Consider the following 23,979-nt stretch of genomic DNA (forward strand, 5'->3'; position numbering starts at 1 on the left):
AGGATATGCAAAGACAATTTACAGATAAGGAGATCAAAGCAATCCATAGTCATATGAAAAATTGCTCTAAATCATTACTTTTTAGAGAAATGCAAATTAGAGTTTCTCTGAGGTACTACCTCATACCTCTCAGACTGGCCAATATGACTAGAAAGGATAATGATCGTTGTTGGAAGAGTTGTGAGAAATCTGGGACACTGTTACATTGTTGGTGGAGCTGTGAATTCATCCAACCTTTCTGGAGAGAAATTTGGAACTACGCCCAAAGGGCAACAAAAATGTGCATACCCTTTGATCCAGCAATACCACTACTGTTCTATACCCTGAAGAGATGATGAAAAAAGGTAAAAACATCACTTGTACAACAATATTATAGCAGCCCTGTTTCTGGTGGCAAAGAATTGGAAATCATGTAAATGGCCTTCAATTGGGGAATGGCTTAGCAAACTGTGGTATATGTATGCCATGGAACATTATTGTTCTATTAGAAACCAGTAGGGATGGAAATTGAGGGAAGTCTGGAGGGATTTGCATGAATTGATGCTGAGTGAAATGAACAGAACCAGAAAAATACTGTACTTCCTAACAGCAACATGGGGGGGCAATGATCAACTCATTCCATCAGTGCAACCAATAATCAAGGACAATTTGGGGCTGTCTGCAATGGAGAATACCATTTGTATCCAGAGAAAGAACTGTGGAATTTGAACAAAGACCAAGGACTATTAACTTTAATTTAGGAAAAAAATAAGATATTTAGGATATCATATTGCCTGATCTTGCTATCTCTTATACTTTATGTGTCTTCCTTAAGGATATGATTTCTCTCATCACATTCAATTTGGATCAATGTATATCATGGAAACAATGTAAAGACTGGCAAATTGCTTTCTGTGGGGGGTGCGGGGAGGGAAGTAAGATGGGGGAAAACTGTTAAACTCAAAATAAATGAAATCTTTTTTAAAAAAAACAAAGAAAAGAACAAAACAAAGCCAAAAAAACCAATCCTACTCTTAAGGAACTCACAATTTAATGGGGGATATAATAAATAAATAAGTACAAACTAAAAAAAAAAAAATTTAAAGATCAAAGGGACCTCAAAGGTCAATAAGTTCAGCCTCTCATTTTATAAATGAGGAAATTGAAGCAGAAAAATATTAAGTAACCAGAGCTAGTTAAATACCAGTGGTGAAATCTGAACCCAGGTCTTCCTTGCTCCAAATTTAACACTCTTTCCATATTCTTTGCTGCCTTAAACCACTTCATGCTTGAGTTCTTGCAATAGTTTCTATGCTAGTCTTCTTAACTAAAATATCTCCAAGATATACTGAATTTTACTACCCTAATGGCTTCCTGTTCTTTTCTTCAATTCCAGACTTATGACTCTCTATATTTATCTGGTCTTCCTTGGTGATTCAGTCTTATCCCACAAAAATTCTCTAACATGTTTCTTCCAAGTTAACCCTGTAACTTATCTTTTGCAATAAATTACTCTCATTCTTGTCTTAATGTTTTTGTTCATGTTGTTCTTCCCTTGCTTCTCTGGATTTTTAAAAAAAGAAAAAAGTTAAGCAAGAACTATTTTGTCTATGAAATTTTTACTCCTTTCTTTTCTGTGGAATACATGTATTTCTATCTTATCATTCCAGGAATAATGCCAAAAAGTCCAAGTATCTAAGCTAAATTCCTGACTCTGCAACTTCAACCAATCAACTAACAAGTATTTTTAAAGGATTTATCATGTGCAAGGGATTGTTCTAGGAACTGTAATATAGTTCCTCTCAAAGAGAGCATGGAAAAGAATGGGACACATGTTTACTGAAAAGTAAATAGAGAATGTAACAAATTGACAATCTCTTGAATGGACTGGCACTTGAGTTGAGTCAAGCTTTTCAAAAAGGCAGAGAAGAAAAGTAAAAGAATTTCAAACATGAGATGCAAAAGAATAGAACCATGTATAGCAAAAAGCAAGCAGCAACCTATAGCTACCTTGTAGTATGTAAGAAGATGCAATGCAATGTGGTGTGGTGTGTAAAAAGATATGATGTGTTATCAGTTTTCAGATACAGACTGTAATCAGATTGTTTTTGAATGCAAAGAGTAGAATTTGCATTTTACTGTAATGGCAATGGGAAGTCAATGAAGCTTCTTAAATAGGGAAGAGATAAGGCCCATTCATGTTTTTTAGTTATTTCAATTTGCAACTTTGTGCAGTATATACTTTTGAGGGAAGGGAGAGACAATTAATGCAAAGAGACCGATTAGGAGTCCAGGTGAGAGTCAGTGAGAACCTGAATGACTATATGATTAGAGAAAGGAAGAAGTAAAATATTTCATAGTAGACAGAAATAACAAGAGCAGACAACTTATTGACAGATGACGTAAAAAAGAAGAGTCAAGGATGAATGACCCTAGATTTTCAGAGAAGAGAAAGGATAGATAGAATTGAAAGATCTAAGATCCTCCAGTACTCAGTCCAAGAGAAATGGGAAACCTTCAAGAATGAAATTTGAAAAACACAAGGAGAAACAATTCTGCTAAAAAAGAAAAGGTCACTTTTTTTTTGGTCTAAATAGGCCAATGTAAAGGAACAAAGAATTATGCTAAAATATGCGTGAGGATCCACTGATAGGTATTACCATTACTCACAACAATAATGACACAGAAATAAGGAAAACCCCATTTATTAAACAGAGACAGACCTCACTGAAATAAAAATTGGTGACTTCTGAACATTAGTTTTAGCCATCTTGTATAGATTTTGGTTACATAGGCAGGATAGATACAAAGGGATTTTATAAAATGCAGAAGGGGAGAGTAATAATTTCTAAACAGATGACAGTGAGGAAGATCTGTAGCAGGTTAAACAGAATACTATCTGGTTAACATCAGACTTGTGGTTGACAAGATTGCTATTTGACCATCTTAAATAAATGAGAGTAAAAAAGGTAAACCAGAAATTCTCTTATGACAGAATTTATCCACAAGTTTACATTTCTAAAATTATAAATACAGGTATAAAATTTTGAAATATGTATTCACATAAAATCAAACAAAACAAAATACATAAATAAAGTATGGGAACAAAGAATAACTAAAAATGATAAAAAGAAAAAACATTTTAAAATGGTAAGAAGAAAAAACCATTTAAAAAATGATAAGAAGGAAAAAACCATTTTAAAATACTTAAAAGCCTTTGACCTGGAAAAGACTGAACAAAAATGGGGGGATGGAGAGTTGAAATTGAATATATGTGGAAAGGTAATGGTCATAATCATAATAAAATCATGTACATAGTATTTTAAAGTTTGCAAAATGAATTAAAAATAACTCTGGGAGCATCATCCCAGGAGTCAGGAAGACCTGAGTTCAAATTGGCCTCAGACACCTACTAATTACCTAGTTGTATGGTCCTGGGCAAGTCACATGTCCAACATCTTGTTAAAAAAACAAAACTCTGGGAGATATGTATTATTATTATTATTATTATTGTTGTTGTTGTTGTTGTTATTCCCATTTAACAGAAGAAAAAATTGAGGTAGTGGCTATCCCATAGCTTATTAGTATTTGGTTCAGAATCTGAATTCATGTTGTGCAGGGTATTGAGACTCTAACCCAAAATAACTACTCAGAGTCCTCTCAAAGTGGCAGGAAAGAGTTAAAATTTAATTTGGTTCTTGCAAAAAGCAGGGCAGTTCCTAAAGAGAGAGAGAGAGAGAGAGAGAGAGAGCAGGAAAAGCTGTCTAAGCATCCAAATTCTTAAAGGAGAAGTGGAAAGAGCTACAGAAAGACACAGAGAGCAAAACTCTAGTAGTGGGAGACCTCAACCTCCCACTCTCAGATTTAGATAAATCGAATCAGAAAATAAACAAGAAGAAAGTTAAGGAGGTAAATAGATTGTTAGAAAAACTAGATATGATAAACCTATAGAGGGGACTGAATGTGGATAGAAAGAAATATACTTTCTTTTCTGCAGTACATGGCACTTACACAAAAATTGACTATGTACTAAGACATAAAAACTGAATGATCAATTGCAGAAAGGCAGAAATAGTGAATACATATGTCTCAGATCACAATGCAATAAAAATCATGTACAATACTGGGCCAGGGAGATATAGACCAAGAACTAATTGGAAACTAAATAACCTCATTTTAAATAATGTGTGGATCAAGCAACAAATTATAGAAAGAATTAATTATTTCATCCTAGATAATGACAGTAATGATAGAACATACCAAAACGTTTGGGATATACTCCAGGGGATATAGTATATATCTTTAAATGCTTACATGAATAAATTAGAGAAAGAAGAAATAAATGAACTAAATATGCAACTAAAATAATTAGAGAAAGAAAAAATTTGAAACCCCAATTAAATACCAAATTAGAAATTCTAAAAATTAAAAGAGAAATTAATAAAATTGAAAACAAGAAAATTATTGCACTAATAAATAAAACCAAGAACTAGTTTTATTAAAAAAAACAATAAAATTGATAAACCTCTGGTTAATTTGATTTAAAAAAAAGAAGAAAACCAATTTGCTAATATCATAAATGAAAAAGGTGAACTCACTACCAATGAGGAAGAAATTAAAGCAATGATTTGGAATTATTTTGCCTAACTCTATGCCAATAAATTTGACAATCTAAGTGAAATGGATGAATATTTACAAAAATATAAGTTGCCCAGATTAAATGAAGAGGAAATTAAAAACCTAAATAACCCTATCTCAGAAAAAGAAATTCAACAAGCCATTATTGAACTCCCTAAAAAAAAAATCTCCAGGGCCAGGTGGATTCCCAAGTGAATTCTATCAAACATTTATGGAACAATTAGTTCCAATTCTATATAAACTTTTTGGAAAAATAGGAGAATATGGAACTCTGCCTAACTCTTTCTATGATACCAATATGGTGCTGATACCTAAACCAGAAAGGCTTAAAACAGAGCAAGAAAATTATAAAGCCATCTCCCTGATGCATATAGATGCAAAAATCTTAAATAAAATCTTAGCAAAACAATTACAAGTTATCACTAGGATAATACATTACGATCAAGTAGGATTTATCCCAGGAATGCAGGGTTGGTTCAATATTAGGAAAACTGTTAGTATAATTAATTATATCAATAACACACCTATCAGAAATAATATGATCATATCAATAGATGCTGAAAAAGCTTTTGACAAAATACAGTGCCCATTCCTAATAAAAACACTGGAGAGTGTAGGAATAAATGGTTTGTTCCTTAGAATAATAAGCAGTATTTGTCTGAAACCATCAACAAGCATTATATGCAATGGGGATAAGCTTGAGGCATTCCCAATAAGATCAGGGGTGAAACAAGTATGCCCATTGTCACCACTACTATTCAATATCATATTAGAAAAGTTAGCCTCAGCAATAAGAGAAGGAAAAAGAAATTGAAGGAATTAGAATAGGGAAGGAGGAGGCAAAACTCTCACTCTTTGCAGATGACATGATGGTATACCTAGAGAATCCCAAGAAGTCATCTAAAAAACTACAAGAAATAACTAGCAACTTTAGCAAAGTAACAGGATATAAAATAAACCCTCATAAATCCTCAACATTTCTATATATGACTAGCAAGATACAACAGAAAGAGCTAGAAAGAGAAATCCCATTCAAAGTTACCTCAGACAAAATAAAATACCTGAGAGTCTACCTGCCAAGGCAGACACAAAAACTTTTTGAAGACAATTACAAAACTTTTCTCACACAAATAAAATCAGATTTAAATACCTGGGAAACATCAAACATTCATGGATAGGTCAAGCTAATATAATAAAAATGACAATTCTACCAAAACTAAACTGCTTGTTTAGCGCCCTACCAATCAAAATTCCAAAAATATTACTTTAATGAGTTAGAAAAAGTTGTAAAGTAAATTCATATGGAGAAATAAAAAGTCAAGAACTTCCAGGGATGCAATGAAAAAAAGTATAAAAGAAGGCAGCTTAGCCTTACCAGATCTAAAATTATATTTTAAAGCATCAGTCATCAAAACTGTTGTATTGGCTAAGAAAGAGTCATGGATCAGTGGAACAGGCTAGGTAAAATAGTAAGAAATGATTATAGTAATCTGCTGGTTGATAAACCCAAAGAGTCCAGCTATTGGGTTAAAAACTCTCTTTTCAATAAAAACTGCTGGAAAAAATTGGAAGTTAGTGTGGAAGAAACTTAGATTAGACCAACACCTCACACCCTAAACCAAGATAAGATCCAAATAGATACAGGATTTAGACATAAAAAACAATATTATAAGCAAACTAGAAGATCAAGGAGTAGTTTACCTGTCAGATCTATGGAAAGGAAAGCAGTTTATGACCAAGGAAGAGATAGGAGAACATCATTCAAAACAAACTAGATAATTTTGACTACATTAAATTAAAAAGTTTTTGAAAAGACAAAATCAAAAGACAAAATCACTATAACAAAGATCAAAAGAAATGTAGTAAATTGGGAAACAATTTTTGCAGCTAGTATTTCTGACAAAGGACTTGTTTCTAAAATATACAGAAAACTGAGTCAATTTTCAAAAAAATAAGCTATTCCCCTATTGACAAATGGTCAAAGGATATGCAAAGGGAATTTACAACTGAGGAAATCAAAGTGATCCATAATCACATGAAAAATTGCTTCAAATCATCATTTATTTAGAGAAATGCAAATTAAAGCATCTCATACCACTTCACACCCCTAAGACTGGCCAATATGACCAGAAAGGACATGATCAATGCTGGAAGGGATGCTGGAAATCCGGGACACTAATACATTGTTGGTGGAGCTGTGAACTCATCCAACATTTCTGGAGAGCAATTTGGGATTATGGCCAAAGGGCAACCTAAATGTGTATACCCTTTGATCCATCAATACCACTACTGGGTCTTTATACCCTGAAAAGATGATGAAAAAGGATCACTTGTACAAAAATATTTTTAGCAGCCCTGTTTGTGGTGACAAAAATTAGGAAATTAAGTGAATGTCCTTCAATTGAGGAATAGCTTAACAAACTGTGGTATATGTATGTAATGGAACACTATTGTTTTATTAGAAACCAGGAGGGATGGGAATTCAGTGAAGCCTGGAAAGATTTGCTTGAACTGATGCTGAGCAAGATGAGCAGAACAGAAAACCTTCATACATGCTAACAATAACATGGAAGTGATGATCAACCTTGATGGACTTGCTCATCCCTTCAGTGCAACAACAGGGACAATTTGGGGCTATCTGCAATGTAGAATACCATCTGTATCCAGAGAAAGAATTATGGACTTTGAACAAAGACCGAAGACTATTACCATCAAATTAGAAAGAAAAAAAAGGTTATATTATTATGTCATTTTACTATCTCATACTTTATTTTTCTTTCCTAAGGGTATGATTTCTCTGTCATCACATTCAACTGAGATCAATGTATAACATGGAACCAATGGAAAGACTAACAGAATGCCTTCTGTGGGGGTGGAGGGAGGGAAGCAAGAATGGGGGGGGGGGATTGTAAAACTCAAAATAAATAAAACAACAAAAAAAGAATAAGTCATGCAAAATTGACCTCTTATTTCTCCTCTTTTGCCTTGACTACTAGACTGATAGCTTGGGGAAATCTTATAGATATTATCAATTTATTTGTCAAAGTCTCTCAGGTTATTCTTATGGAAAGATGGAAAAATGTGGGCTAGATGATAATGTAGTTAAATAAATCCAGAACTGGTTGAATAGCTAGATTTAAGTCATTAATAATTCACTGTCAGCTTGGAGAGCTCCAGTGAAATGGCCTAAAGATCTGCATTGGATTTTATATTATTTAGCATTCTATAGTGAAATTCAAAAATAACACACTGAATGCCAGAGTTCAAATCCAATAAGATTTCAAAACACTAGAATGTTGGATTGAATTGAACAAGAAAAATTTAGAAAGACTGAATATAAACCCTTACATTTGGGTGGGAAAAACCTTGCCCTGAAAAGTTTTAGTGGTCACAAGAATCTAATATGAACATAAATATGAAATTAAATGTCATGGTATTTAGAATTTTGAAGATAATAGACCTAATATATTCTTCATTGGTTGACTTTCATCTAGATTAGTGTATGCAGTTCTGGACATCTTACTTTAGAAAGGACATCAACATGTTCCAAGAAGTTCTAACCTAACCTGATGCTTTATTAAGGTGTGAAAGTGCCCCTGGCTTCTTGAATACTATATCAGTGGATCAGATTCTTACATATGGACCATAGGCAAGTTCTTTCATGTGACCCCAGAAAGACTGGATCTGTTTTCCAAGTATAAACCTAACAACACATCACTAATGTTATGGTGACCTGACTACCTTGAGGTATTTGTTTCTTTTTTGTTGAGTTTGGGTTTTTTTTTTATTTGCTTTTGGCAACCCATGAAACCAAGAAAAAATAAAAATTAATCTTTATACCTATGTGCCCCATTTCTTCATCTATAATAAAGACAGCATAACAGAAAATGAAGTAGATGGTATTAAGAATTATATAGATTTTTAGGATAGCTAGGTGGCATAATGGATAAAGCACAGACTCTGGAGTCAAAAGGACCTGAATCCAAGTCTGACCTCAGACACTTAATAATTACCTAGCATGTGACCTTGGTCAAGTCACTTAACCCCATTGCCTTGCAAACTGCCCCCCCAAGAGAATTATGTACGTTTTAGAAAGGCAACAAATAAATTTGAATTTGCTATCCACTGATTATCAGGTATACATAATAGTAGAGGAGTTCATTTGTACCAATTTTTATTTTCTGCTACAAATGAAATCCTAACACATAAGGAAGTTGCAGCTACATAGAATGGCTGATGAGTATTCCTTGGAGAGGCAAAAATACTTGATGGGATAAATTTTATCACGTACCCAGAGGGAATAAGATACATTAATTCATGGGAGAATTAATCATTATATATTGCAGTTACCAATAAGTATTTTCAAAAAAGAACACTATGAAAATTGCAATTTGGCACCAAAATTAGTTGTTGAGAATGAAGTAGCAGTCCTTCTAATCTTGGTTGGTTTTATTTAATCTTTCACTGCTTTTATTTGTGCTTGGTTAAGGGAAAAGGAATTAAAAGTCAAAAATGGCAGCAAGAAACTACCATACCCTGGGGAGCTTTTCTCTACACAATGTTAAATGAAATCTCTATACAGACATTAAAGTTACAGATCCCACAAAAAAAAAATCAAAATGAATTTTGAATTCTAAACTTCATGGAGTAGAAAAGAGGAAGTAAAGCACAGTTAGGTGGGAGGGCAGGAAAGTCAACAGGAGGCTCATAGCCACCATGCAACCCAGATTCTGGAAACTAGACAGCACAAGTCCTGTAGCTAGATAGCAAGGCAACAGGAGGTGGGGGGTAAAGGGGGAGTGGGTGAGGGTCCTAACCCCAAAGTCTGAACCTTGGGAATACTGAGGCAAAAGGCTGCACTGGGTTGGAAACAAACCATTGCATAGACAGAGCCTGAACATAAAGGAGAAAACAAACCTCTGCATAGGCAACATCTTGACTGGTGATAAGCCAGGAATCAAACCCTAGCCCCAGCACAAAAGCTCAGATCCATATTTCCTATACTCCAAGAATATTAAAATGACCAAAAAAAAAAAAAACTAAAAGAGTGCTAATGATAGAAAGCTACTATGTATATAGTGATGATAAAAAATCCATTTCAAAAGAAGAAAGTAGTGACAAATTATCTATACAGGAAGTCTCAAAGAAGTCTATGAGTCAGACTCAAATCCAAAACCTCATAGAAGAGCTTTAAAAAGAATTTTAAAACCACAGCAGAGAGGAAGAAAAAAATGGAAAAAAAGAAAAGAGAGCTATGCAAAAAAATTATGAAAAATTGACCAAAGAAATCAACTCCTTTAAAAGTAAAAATAATCAACTGGAAAAAGAATGTTGTTCTTCAAAAAATAGAATTGACCAACTGGAAAAGGAATGCAACTCATCTAAAACTCAAAACGACCAATGGGAAAGGAAATGTAACTTAGCAAAAAAATAAAATTAACCAATTGGAAAAGGAAACACAAAAGCTAACTGAAGGAAATAAAACCTTGAAAATTAGAATTGGACAAATAAAAACTAATAAATCTAAGAGACACAATGAACCCAATAAACAAAATGAAAAACCTGAAAAATCTGAAGACTATGTAAGCTACCTTTTGGGAAAAACAAATGACCTAGAAATTAGATCGAGGAAAGATAATTTACAAATTATTGGTCTACTAGAATACCTAGAGAAAATAAAGAGCCTGGAAAATATCTTCCGGAAATTATCATGGGAAACTCTCCCAAGCTACTATATCAAGAAAACAAAATAGTCCTTGAAAGAATATACAGAACACCTCCAGAAAGAGACCCCAGGATAAAAACCCCAAGGATTATATTAGCCAAATTCCAGAATTCTCAAATAAAGGAGAAAATACTACAAGCAGTCAAAAAAGAAACAACTGAAATACAAAGCAAGCACAATCAGAATTACACAGGGCTTATCAATTTCAACATTAAAGGATCACAGGGTCTGTAATATGATATTTCAGAAGGCAAAGGACCTTGGATTACAACCAAGAATTTACTACCCTGCAAAATTTAGCATATTCTATCAGAAGAAAAGAGGGATATTCAATGATATAGAAAACTTCCAAAATTTTCTGATAAAAAGATCGGAACTGTATAGAGAATTCAAATTTCTAATACAAGACTCAAGTGATGCATAAAAAAGCAAACAAGGGAAGGTAATATTTGTAATTCTTGAAAATTGTGTTTCTCTTAGGATAAATAAAGGGTTGAATATAGTTGAAGAGATTGTACTTAGAGGATATGGATACAGTTGGTTCTTATCCTTCATTATCAAAGAAGATTAAAATGACAATATGTTTGAGACAAATTACAGTACCTCCAACTGTAACTTGGTTAGACTAATATAAGATCAGAATGCTCTACCACAGGTTGGGCACAAACTGTTCAAGTGAACAACTGGGGTGTTTACTCTAAACTTATGTATTTCACATTTTCTTTGAGCTACTTTAATTCTGCCTTGCTCATACAGCTCAGCACTTTCTCTGATGAGGGCACCCTATGCTGGGTAGTTTTGTGCCAGTGGCTCCCATGCCTTACAATCAATTCTAAAATTCTTTTTTTTTTAGATTTTTTTTTCAAGGCAATGGGGTTAAGTGGCTTGCCCAAGGCCACACGGCTAGGTAATTATTAAGTGTCTGAAGTCAGATTTGAACCCAGATACTCCTGACTCTAAGACCGGTGCTTCACTGCACCACCTAGCTGCCCCAATTCTAAAATTCTTAAGAGGGACTTTCAGGGTGTTCCAGTAATTAAAATATATATTTACATATGTATATATAATCAAATCAGAAGTGACTTTACATTACTAGATAACTAGAGATTTGTAGTATAATAGAGGTACAGGGTGGGAGCATACTTGGAAGAGTTGGACATAAAGATATTAGGAAGTGATCTTGTTTTAATCCATATTTTAGTTAATGAGGGTCTTAATATCAGGGTTGGGGTTCTAAAAAGGGACAGAGGGAAAGAATGTATCTGATACATTGGTTGGGGAGGATTGTAGTGCTATAGTTGGAGTACTGTAGAGATGGAGGGAGAGAGAGTAAACTTAGAGAAATTGGATATAAAATATCATGAAGAGATTTTGCTTTACTTGACATTTTGGCTACAATTGAAGGAAGTATGGGGGGGTAATAAATGGTTCATGAAATTATTTGATGGGCATGATGCTTTGGCTCATGAGAATTGTGTTTCCAGTAAGAGTATTTGAAAAGGGTTTCAGGTGATTATAATTTGATGTGATTCATGAATCTTGAGAAGTGTATTTCTAATGAGACAGAAGAGAGTAGAGTACTTAGTAACTGTGATGTAAAGCTATTTATCAGTCATTCAAACTTTGAGAAAAGTACTTATATCAGGTCATAAAAAGGAGTATATTTTGACAAAGGGTTAGAATTACAAGACAAGGTTAAAACAATAAAAACATAAAAAGAAGAATTATACTAGGAGAAGGCTAGGCATTAATGGATAAATAACACCAGGTGAAGAAGTGCAAAGACCTATTATAGTAGAGGGGGGAAAGTGAGGGTATGAACACTGCATAAATCCTACTTAATAGATTAGGCAAAGCAAGGGAATAACATATATTCCCAATTGGGTTTGAAAATCTATCCTATACTACAGGGAAGAAGGGATAAAAGGGAAGGAGAAGGTGTGAAAGTGAACTTAAAATTTAAAAGAAAAATTAAAGGGAGAAGTGAATAATACATTGGTAAGAAGGAATAAGATGAAAGCAAAGAGAAAAGTACAAATGGGGAAAGACAGCAAGGAGGGGAATATAGAATTAGAAATTTTAACTGTAAATAAAAATGGGATGAACTCTCCCATAAGATGGAAGTAGATAGCAGAATAGATTAAAAAAACAGAATCCTACAATATGATGTTTACAAGAAATACATTTAAAGCAGAGAGATACACACAGGGGAAAGGTAAAAGGATGGAGCAAAATATATTATACTTCAGAGGAAGTAAAAAAAATCAGGGATTTCATTAAAAGGGATAAGGAAAGAAAATACATCTTCTCAAAAAGCACCACAGGCAAAGAAGTTATAACATTATTAACTATATATGCATTGTATAGTATCTAAATTCTTAGAGGAGAAGCTAAATGAATTACAAGGAGACATAGACAGCAAAACCATAAATGGTGGGGGGACTCAACCTCCCTCATTCAGAACTAGATAAATGTAACCACAAAATAAACAAGAAGGAAGTTAAGAAGATGAATAAAATCTTAGAAAACATAGATATGAGAAACCTCTGGAGAAAACTGAATGGGAATAAAATAGAATAAACCTTTTCTCTGCAGTTCATGGCACCTATACCAAAATTGACCACATACTTGGGCATAAAAAGCATACAATCAAATGCAGAAAGGCAAGAATAAATGTGTGCTTTTCAAGTTATGATGAAATAATTACATGTAATTGAGGGGTTTGGAAAGATAAATCAAAAATCAATTGGCAACTAAATAACAATTGTAAAGAATGAGTGGATCAAATGTCAAATTGTAGAAATAATCATTTCATCCAAGAAAATGATAACAATGAGATATAATGTCAAAATTTATGGGATATAGCCAAAGCAATTTTTAAGGGAAATTTTATATCTCTAAATATTCATATTAATAAAATAGAGAAAAGGAAATCAGTGAATTGAGTATGCAACTAAAACAGCTAGAAAAAAGCAAACTAAAGATACCCAATTAAACACCAAATTAAAAATTCTGAAAATCAAAGGAGAGATTAATAAAATTGATAGCAAGAAAACCATTGATCCAATAAATAAGAATTGCTTTTATGAAAAAAATCAATAAAATAGATTTGGTTAATCTGATTTAAAAAGAAGGAAGGAAGGAAGGAAGGAAGGAAGGAAGGAAGGAAGGAAGAAAGAAAGAAAGAAAGAAAGAAAGAAAGAAAGAAAGAGAAAGAAAAGAAAGAAATATCAAATTACCAGTATCAAAAATGAAAAAAGGTGAACTTGCCATCAATGAGGAAGAAATTTAAAAATAATTAAGAGCAGAGGCAGAGGCAAGATGACAGCATGAGGGCAGCATTTCCTAGAAGCTCTCTCCCAAAAAATTCTAAAAAATTTAAATTATATCTAAGTAAATTCTAGAGAGGCAGAATTAGCAAAAAGACTCAGTGAAACAATTCTCCAGTCCAAGGTAACTTGAAGATCCATGGGAAAGCTGTGTTCCACCAAGGTCTGAGGGGGTGGCAGCACAACCAGGGTCACACCACACTGGAGTGAATGAGCTCCAACCTTCCAAAAACAGCCCACAGGTTGCCTGGGACCCTGAGGGCAGTAGGGCTCATGGTAGTAGAAGCAGTTTACAGACCTCCCAACCCAGCAATCGCCAAGCAGATCTTGGAAGATCAGCCAGGAAACCTCTGCCAGAGTGAGCATGGAGCCCAGGTCAGTGCGGCCCTCAGGAGCAACCCTGGTCTCTGGAAATGGAAACAGGCCATGGAGTCACCCAGAAAGAAGCTGCAAAGCAGCTGCTTTCAGAGTGCTCAGCCCACAGAAGGTAGGGGAATGAGGGAGACAATCAAGGGGTCTCCACTGTCCCTGGGACAGGACTCTGGTGTTTTGTCCACATTCAAACCTGGTCACAGCCTGGGGCTCCCTATTTCCATAGAGGAGGATGAATCCTCCTCACACTCCAGGGCAAAGGGGAGTGCTTGTGGTCATCCACAGACCACAGCACAGGCCCAGGAGAACAATCAGAGCCACTCATAAGACTTTGAAGGAATTCAGGTCCCAGGGGGAGGGAGGGATGTCCAAATAACATTCAAATACACCTCAAAACCAGGGCACAGGCTAGAGAAATGAATAAACGGAAAAAAAGAATTTAATTATAGATAAATACTTCAGTCCCATGGGGAATCAAAACATACACTCAGAAGATGACAAAGTCCAAGCTTCTGCATCCAGCCTTCAAGAAAAATAGAAGCTGAACTCAGGCTATGGAAGAGCTCAAAAAAAGATTGCGAAAATCAAGTAAGGGGGGAAGAGGAAAAATTGGGAAGAGAAATGACAGCAATACAGAAAAACATGAAAATGAAGTCAGCAGTTTGGTCAAGGAGATACAAAAAAATACTGAAGAAAACAACTTTTGAGAACCAGTGGTAAAATGAAAAAAGCAGTCCAAAAAGTTAATGAGGAGAAGAATGCTTTCAAAAGCAGAGTTGGTCACAAGGAAAAGAAGATAAGAAAGTTCACTGAAGAAAACAACTCCTTCAAATGTAGAATGGAGCCAAGGGAATCTGATGACTTTGTGAGGAATCAAGAAACAATAGAACATTAACAAAAGAATGAAATATCTCATTGGAAAAACAAATGACCTGTCTGTCTTTTTGAGAGACAATTGAAAAAATATTGGGCTAATTGAAGTCAGGAAAAGTCAGGAAAAGAGCCTTGACATCATTTTTTAAAAATTTCCTCAAGAAAATTGGCCTGAGATCCTAGAAGCAGAGGGGAAAATAGAAATTGAGGGAATCCACCAATTTCCTCCTGAAAGAGATCCAAAAAAACTCCCAGGAATATAATAGCCAAATTCCAGAAATACCAAGTCAAATAAAAAATATTACAAGAAGCTAGAAAGAAACAATTCAAATATTGTGATGCTGCAGTTGGGATTACACAGGACTTAGCAGCATCTACATTAAGAACGCATAGGACTTGGAACATAATATTCTGGAAGGCAAAAGAACTTGGAATGCAACTGAGAATCAACTACCCAGCAAAACTGAACATCTTCTTGCAGTGGAAAAGATGGACATTCAACAAATAGGGGAATTTCAAACTTCCTATTGAAATGATCAGAACTGAACAGAAAGTTTCATCTCCAAGTACAGGACTCAAGTGAAGTACAGAGAGGGTAGATGAGAAGGGTACACATAATGAAGAATTTAATGATGTTGAACTGCTTGTGTTCCTGCATGGGAAGATGATACTGATAACTCATGTGAACAATCTCAAATAATAGAGCAGTTAGGAGGAGAATATTTAGACAAGACACAGGAGAGAACTGAAAATGAAGATATAATATATTATAAAGATGGAGTCAATGGGTGAAAAAGGAATGTACTGGGAGGAAGGGAAATGAGAGGTAGAATGGGCTAAGAAACTTCAAATAACAGTCAAGAAAAAGTTTTTACAATGAAATGGAAGGAGGGAAAGTGAAAGGGAATGAGTGAGCCTTAATTCTCATCAGAAATGACTCAGAGAGGAAACAACATATACAATTAAGAGAGTATAGAAACCTCTTGCCCTAAGAGGAAAAAGGAGAGGAAGGGGATGGGAGAAAGGGGAATGGGGGAGAAGAAGTGGGTTGTAGATAATAGAGGAGAGGGTAGATTGTGGAAGAGGGTGGCCAGATACAACACCCTTTTACTGGTTTTTTGCAAGGTGGTGGAATGGGGTGGCCTGGCCAGGACCACCTGGTCAGGACCACATGGCTGGGTGGTTGCTGGATGTTCAGGCTGAGATTTGTGCTTGGCTCCTCCTGGCCCTGGGTCCTGTAATCTTTCTGCTGTACCACTCAGCTTCCCCATAGCACACTTTTGAGGAGGGATAAAGTAAAAGGAGAGAGAAAATAGAATAAGTGGGAGTGGGGAGAAGTGGATGGAGGAAAATACAATCTTCAATAGCAATTGTGGAAAAAATATGGAAGCAACTTCTCTGATGGACTTATGATAAAGAATGTGATCCACCCCACAGACAGAACTGATAATATCTGAATGCAGACTGAAGTACAATTTTTTTTATCTTTCTATTATTTCATCTTTTGTAACATTTTTCTATTTTTGTGGGGAAGGGGGGATTGTGCTTACTCTTACAACAAAGATTAATTTAGCAATATGTAAATAAATTTTTAAAAATTAAATTAAAAAAAGAATAATTTGGAGCTATTTTGTCAAACTGTATGCCAATAAATTTGATAATCTAAGTGAAATGGCTGAATATTTACAAAAGTAAAGACTACCCAATCTCCCTAACATTGATGCAAAACTCTTAAATAAAATTTTAACAAAGAGATGACAGAAAGTTATTACTAGGATAATATTCCAAGATCAGTCAAGATATATACCAGGTAGGCAAGGATGGTTCAATATTAGAAAAACAACATCATTGACCATATCAATAACAAAACCAACAGAAATCATGTGATTATCTCAAATGCTGATGAAAAAACTGACAAAATACAACATCCATTCCTATTAAAAACACTAGAGAGTATAGGAATGAATGAATTTTTCCTTAAAATAAAAAGCAGTATATCTAAAACCATCAACAAATATTTTATTTAATGGGAATAAATTAAGAACATTTCCAATAAGATCAGGGGTAAAACAAGGATGCACATTAACACCACTACTATTCAATATAGTATTAGAAATTTTAGCTTTAGCAATAAGAAAGAAAAATATTGAAGGAATTAGAATTGGCAACGAGGAAGCAAAATTTTCACTCATTGCAGGTGATATGGTGGTATACACAGAGAACCCAAGAAAATCATCTTTAAAACTACTTGAAACAACAAATTCAGCAAAGTAGCAGGATATAAAATAAACCCACGTAAATCATCAGCATGTCTATATATGGACAACAAAGCTCAAAGACAAGTGATAGAAAGAGAAATTCCATTTAAAGTAAATGCAGGCATATTAGATATTTGGGAATCCACCTTTCAAGACAAACCCAGAAATTGAATGAACATAATTACAAAACACTTTTCACACAAATAAATCAGATCTAAATAATTGGGAAAATGTAAATTGCTCATGATTAGGTTGAGCCAATATAATAACTATGACAATTCTCATTACTTAATTAGTGCAATACCAATCAAACTACCAAATAACTATTTTACTGAGCTAGAAAAAAAAAGTAACAAAATTCACCTGGAGCAACAAAAAAGTCAACAGATCAATGTTCAGTAGACTATTTGCCACTGAGGGGAGGGAAATGGGAAGGGAGCATTGAAGAAAATCATGTAACATAAATAAGCATGTGGATGAATGTTGAAAAACTTCTGTAACATGTGACTGGAAAAGTAAAATAAAATCAACAAAAAATAAAAATTCAAAGATATGAATTATATAGAATCTTCACCTTTTTATATTATAAAAATATTTTTTTAAAAAAATTGGGGGCAGCTAGGTGGTACAGTGGATAGAGCATTGGTCTTGGAGTCAGAAGAACCTGAGTTCAAATCCAGCCTCAGCACTTAAAAATTGCCTAGCTGTGAGACCTTGGGCAAGTCATTTAACCCCATTGCCATAAATAAATTTTTTTAATTTTTCAAAATTTGTAGGTATGGGTCATGGAAAGCACCATATATCACCAAAAATATATATTAGATTTTAATAGACAGAAAAAAACATGCTATTAATGTGTTATTGTTGTTCATCCTTCATTCTCAAAGAGGACATCATGAGGGTGATATCGTGAGTCAGGTATTAATTGAATATGTGAGACAGAACTGTGCAAAGTAGTCAGCCTCACTCTCTTCTTCAGAGTCTTCAAAATCCAGTGGTAAGAAAAAAATTCAAAATGACAAATGATAACTCAGGACTGGGTGATTGGCATTTCTAAAATAAGGACCTTCTGCCAACTCAGGTTGTCTGAGGTCATGACCATTCAATAATTAAGGGCTAGGTAAGAGTTGAGACAAAAGAGTGACTCAATTTACTATGATAAAGATAGCTATCTGCAAGGAGAAGATCCTCAGAGTTTCTAGCCAGAACTGAAAATAATTAATATTTACACTCATTCTGAGCCATCAAAGCCTTGGGTTGGGCTATTACTGATGATTCAATGAAAATCAGAATGATTTGGCTTTGAAATGTCATCAAGTATCTCCATTTAAAACGCAATAGACCATATTTCCAAAAATCAAAAATGAAAACTACACAAGACAAAAAAGTAAGTTGTCTCAGCTTTGAAGAACAAGAACAAAAACAAGAAAAAGAAAAGATTAATAAGATTAAGAATAAAAAGGAAGGGGAGGAGGAGAAAGGAGAGCAGTGAATAAAAAGAAGAAAGAGGAAGAGAAGGAAGAAAAGAAATTTTCTTGGCAAAGATGACAGGAAAGTTTGCCATTTCCTTCTCCAATTCATTTTACAAGTCAGGAAACTGAGACAAACAGGTTTAAGTGACTTGCCCAGGTTCACATAATTAGTAAGTGTCAGAGGCCACATTTGAATTCAGAAAGATAAGTCTTCCCCGACCACCTAATTGCCCAAGAAGCATAATACTTGAAAACAAATAAATAAAATAGAAATCAATAACTCCAAGAGAAGGTAAGAAATAATGAAACAAAATCAAAAAGTTGAAAAAATAGAAGAAAATATAAAATATTTGTTTTCAAAAACAATTGGTCTATAAAACAGGCAAAGAATAAAAGAATCACTGAATTCCCCAAAACCCAGATTTATTATAAAGTCTTGATAGTAGATTTCAAAAAATATACATGAAAATTGTTCAGGTATATTCAAAACAGAGGAGAAAATGAAAAAGAAAGAAAGAAAGAAAGAAAGATAGAAAGAAAGGAAGGAAGGAAGGAAGGAAGGAAGGAAGGAAGGAAGGAAGGAAGGAAGGAAGGAAGGAAGGAAGGAAGAGAAAAGAAACCACTGATAACCTCTTGAAAGAAATCTCAAAAGGAAAAGCCTTGGGGCTACAATATCCAAAATACATGATATAAATAAATAAGCAAATAGAAAATAAATGAATAAATGATTAGTTGCTGAACTCAACCAGAAACATATCATTCAAGTACCAAGAAACTACAGCCAGGATAACATAGAATTCAATAATGTCTATCAAAAAATGATAGAAATGGAACACAACTACAAAGGCAAAAAGTTTAAGTTTATAACATAGAATAAGTTTCCATACAAAGTTGAGTGTTATCTTATGGGAGAGGGAGGAGAGGAGAGGTTTATTTAATTTAATAGAATTTCAAGATTTTCTGATGGAAAGACCAGGTTGCTATAACTTTGAAATTCAAATATAAATGTCAAGAGAAAGCTAGAAAAGTAAATTTATTCAAATAATATAGTGTTAATATTCTAATAAAGGAGAAAAACTATGTCTCTTCAGAATGTTAGTGTATTTAAAGATTACTGGAGGAGTCAAATAAATAAAACAAGATACGTAAGTGGGTTGGTTCTGGTCTGAAGATTTTTAGAGGAAAAAGAGAAAGAGGAATCAAAGAAATACAGCACAGAAATACAGAAAGGAGGAAAAGGGGGATAGAACTTTTGATTTTTCATAATTAGAGTATTACAAAAAGGCATACAAACATAGAGAAGGAATATCTAAAATGTATAAAGGAGGCTGGAACACAATGCAAACACACATATACAGTTTGGTGTAGCAATACATTAAATTCAATAGAGAAAGAAGTCGGGGTTTGGGCAGGAATGTGCTAGAGCCTGCTCTTACCACTTTGTGAGAGCCAATTGTTAAATTTTGCAGGTGAGTAATAACATTGTGGACATTGGCAAACACTACAATCAGGTCTTAATTTATTGGATTGTCTAGATTTAAAAATGATAAAATGTTAATAATAAAAACTAAACTTAAAAGATTTTCATGTGTATATTTTCTTTTGAAGAGCTTTTTGTTAGACATTTACCACCAGAACAATGGAAATAGAAATCTGCAGAGAATCCTGTGTGGAATAAACTGAAGCAGTGTAAATTGAACATAAGCAGGAAAAGAATTTGTATGAGGAAACATTGAAAAGAAAAAATGATTTTCTTTTTAAATTTTCTTTTTATGTTTTTGCTATAAAATGGTCTTGTTATAAGAGTAAGCATAATCCCTCCTCCAACTACAAAAATAGAAAAACTGCATGTAAAAACAAAGGGATAGAAAGAGAAAAAAGATTATACTTCAGTCTGTATTTGGATGCCATTAGTTCTTTCTCTGGAGTGCTTTTCATTCTTTACCATAAGTCCATCAGAGAACTTGCTTTCATATTTTCCCCACAGTTGCCATTGCTGATTGCATTTCCTTCTATTCACTCTACCCCTACTCCCATTTATTCTATTTTCTCTCCTTTCACTCTTTCCTTCCTCAAAAGTGTGCTGTGGGGGTGGCTAGGTGGCACAATGGATAAAGAATCTGCCTTGGAGTCAGGAGTACCTGAGTTCAAATCCAGCCTCAGACACTTAATAATTTACGTAGCTGTTGGCCTTGGGCAAGCCACTTAACCCCATTGCCTTGCCAGAAAAAAAGTATGCTGTGGGGTAGCCAACAGAGCACCAGCCCTGGAGCTGGCCCAAGTCAAATCCCACCCCAGACACCCAACAACCACCCAGCCATGCAGTCCAGGGAAGGCCACCCATTCTCACCACCTAGCAAAAAATAACAAAAGTGTACTGTATCTGACTACCCTGTCCTCTATCACCTATACTACCCCTCTCCTCCCCCATTCCCTTTCTATCCTTTTTCCTCTAGGGTAAGAGATTACTATATCCTATTAAGTGTGTATATTATTTCCTCTCTGAGACATTTCTGATGAGTATGATGGCTCACTCATTCCTCCTCACCTTCTCCCGCTTTCACTCTATTGTAAAATCTTTTTCTTGACTCTATTACATAAAATATCTTAGACCATTCTACCTCTCCTTTCCCTTTCTTCCAGTACAGTCCTTTTTCACCCATTTTATAATTTATTATACTTCATATTCAGTGCTCTCCTATGCCATGTCTAAATATGCTCCTCCTAACTGTTCTATTCATTGAGATGGTTGATTTAATTTATCAGTATCATCTTCTCATGTGGGAATACAAGCATTTCAACATCATGAAATCCCTCATAATTTGCTCTTCCTGTCTTGGAGACCAAACTCTCTGTTCAATTCTGGTCATTTCAACAAGAAAATTTGAAATACCCCTGTTACTTTGAGTGTTCATCTTTTCCCCTGGAAGATGTTTAGTTTTACTGGGTATTTGATTCTTGGTTGCATTCCAAGTTATTTTGCCTTCTAGAATATTATATTCCCCTCCTCTTTTTTTAAAGGTTTTTGCAAGGCAAATGGGGTTAAGTGGCTTGCCCAAGGCCACACAGCTAGGTAATTAATAAGTGTCTGAGGGCAGATTTGAACCCAGGTACTCCTGACTCCAGGGCCAATGCTCTATCCACTGTGCCACCTAGCTACCCATGAAATATTATATTCCAAGTCCTATGAGCTCTTAATGCTCAACAAGACCAAGATGCTATTAAGTCCTGTGTAATCCTAACTGCAGCGCCACAATATTTGAATTGTTTCTTTCTGGCCGCTTTTAATATTTTCTCTTTGACTTGGAATTTCTGGAATTTGGCTATAATATTCCTGGGAGTTATTTTGGAGAGATCTCTTTCAGAAGTTGATTGGTGGATTCCCTCAATTTCTATTTTCCCCTATGCTTCTAGGATCTCAGAGCAATTTTCCGGTAGAAATTCTTTAAAAATATAGTCATGGCCCCCAGCCCTTCCCAATCACGGCCTCTTGCTCAGGGCACCGTGCAGGCGCGGGGAGGGAGGCCACGGGGCGGTGGGGCCAGGGCCCCGGGGCCGAGGCACGAAGCCCCCCGGCCGCCGCCTCTCATGCAGCCCCACGGCGGGTGGGAGGAGGCGGCGGCGGCAGGCGCCATCCTGCAGCCGGCCTCCCACCCCAGCCCGGGCTCCGCCGCCAGCCGCCCCGGAGGAGCGGCAGTGCCACCGGGAACCTCGCGCCCGTCTTCGAAGCGGCGGCAGACGCGGAGGGCGGCCGAGGACGAGGCCCGGGGGCGGCAAGGGCGCGGCCAGCCCGGAGGAGCCGGAGGACGAGGAGGCCCGCGCGGGCAAGACGTGCACCTACGAGGGCAGCCGCGAGACCACGAGCCAGGTGGCCAAGCAGCGCAAGCCCTGGATGTGCAAGAAGCACCGCAACAAGATGTACAAGGACAAGTACAAGAAGAAGAGGTGCGACCAGGCCCTCAGCCTGGCGGGGCGACGCCGCAGGAGCGGGCGCGGGAGGCGCCGCTGGCCTCAAGCTCGAGGAAAGCACGGATGGCTCAGCGTCCACTGGAAAACAAAGAACTGGTTCTATTGGCGATCGTCCTACAAGACCTACTCTCTTAGAGCAAGTGTTAAATCAAAAACGACTGGCACTATTAAGAAGTCCAGAAGTTGTACAGTTTTTGCAGAGACAACAACAGCTACTAAATCAACAAGTTTTGGAGCAAAGACAACAACAGTTTCCTAGAGCATCAGTATGAAGAGACTCATTGAGGCTATCCACAGATTTAGTATCTTACTGGCTGAAGATATTTTTATATGGAAGAGAAATAGGTTATAGCAGTCTAAATAGAACACATGCACGTGATTGTCATAAAACCTATTCCTAGGAATATATATATTTGCTTTTTTGTTATGGGTTTTTAGACCATGGGAATTTGGATTTTGAAAAAAATTTTATTCTGTGTTCTATTTCCAAAACTCCATTTAACTTCGTTGTTTTTAAAAAATAATTTTTCAATTTTATTCAGAAATGCCCCAAATCTCCCAACAAATTATCAGGCAAAAGATCATAAATATGGTCATTCTTAAGTTTATTATTAATGAAGGAAATGAGATAGTTAATTTCTGTGGAAGTTGTAAAAGTAATAGATATTGATCTTGAACTATTAAGCCACTGAAAGTGGCAAGATATCGCCTGGACGTTCAGGAGGCCTTGGCTGAGGAATAACCTTCTTTATGCTTTTCTGCACACTTAAACCTGGAGTAAACAAGGAAGCAAATATACAGTGTGTAAATACATATGTAGGAAGAAGGGTGGTAATAATCAGCTGCTCTTTGAGACTGAAGTATGTCCCTGTCTTCAGAAATGTCCTACCGAAACCAAAAAAGGAATTCACAAAGAAAATTGCAATGAACAAAATACAGAAGAAACTATCTGATTACTTTGCCTAACACCACATTGTCTATTGCAGTCATCTTTTAGATGTGATCTCTGGGGAAGCAGGCATTCTGAAGTACAGAAGCTGTGATTGGCGGAGATTGTATCTGGTTCACCCTTTTCACTATTTCTCTTTTAAAATTGGCACTAATTTTGTTATTTATTATTCATTTTTAATATGAAATTTTGAAAATGGGGGAAAAACTCCCTGTATGTTATGAATTATTTTTAAAAATCGAGCCATTTCAAGATTGTTACTATTGAATAGATGTCCAAAGAATGAAGTGAGTTTTTATCCTTTCTTCCTAAGATAACAAAACTCAAAATCAGATCTAATCATAGTACCCAAAAGAATGTTACAGTAAATATTACTCCTGCACTATGCACAGCCTAATGCCAAAGGTGTACCAAG

The 23,979-nt window shown here is 35.5% G+C and overlaps 1 pseudogene; it reads left to right on the top strand.

The window, feature by feature from the left end:
- The first annotated feature begins 22,234 nt into the window (after window positions 1-22,234).
- LOC141520126 (regulatory factor X-associated protein pseudogene) lies at window positions 22,235-23,057 on the top strand (annotated as a pseudogene).
- Window positions 23,058-23,979: the final 922 nt, after the last annotated feature.

The sequence above is a fragment of the Macrotis lagotis genome, chromosome 4 (genome assembly GCF_037893015.1).
Source record: "Macrotis lagotis isolate mMagLag1 chromosome 4, bilby.v1.9.chrom.fasta, whole genome shotgun sequence".
Lineage (NCBI taxonomy): Eukaryota > Metazoa > Chordata > Mammalia > Peramelemorphia > Peramelidae > Macrotis > Macrotis lagotis.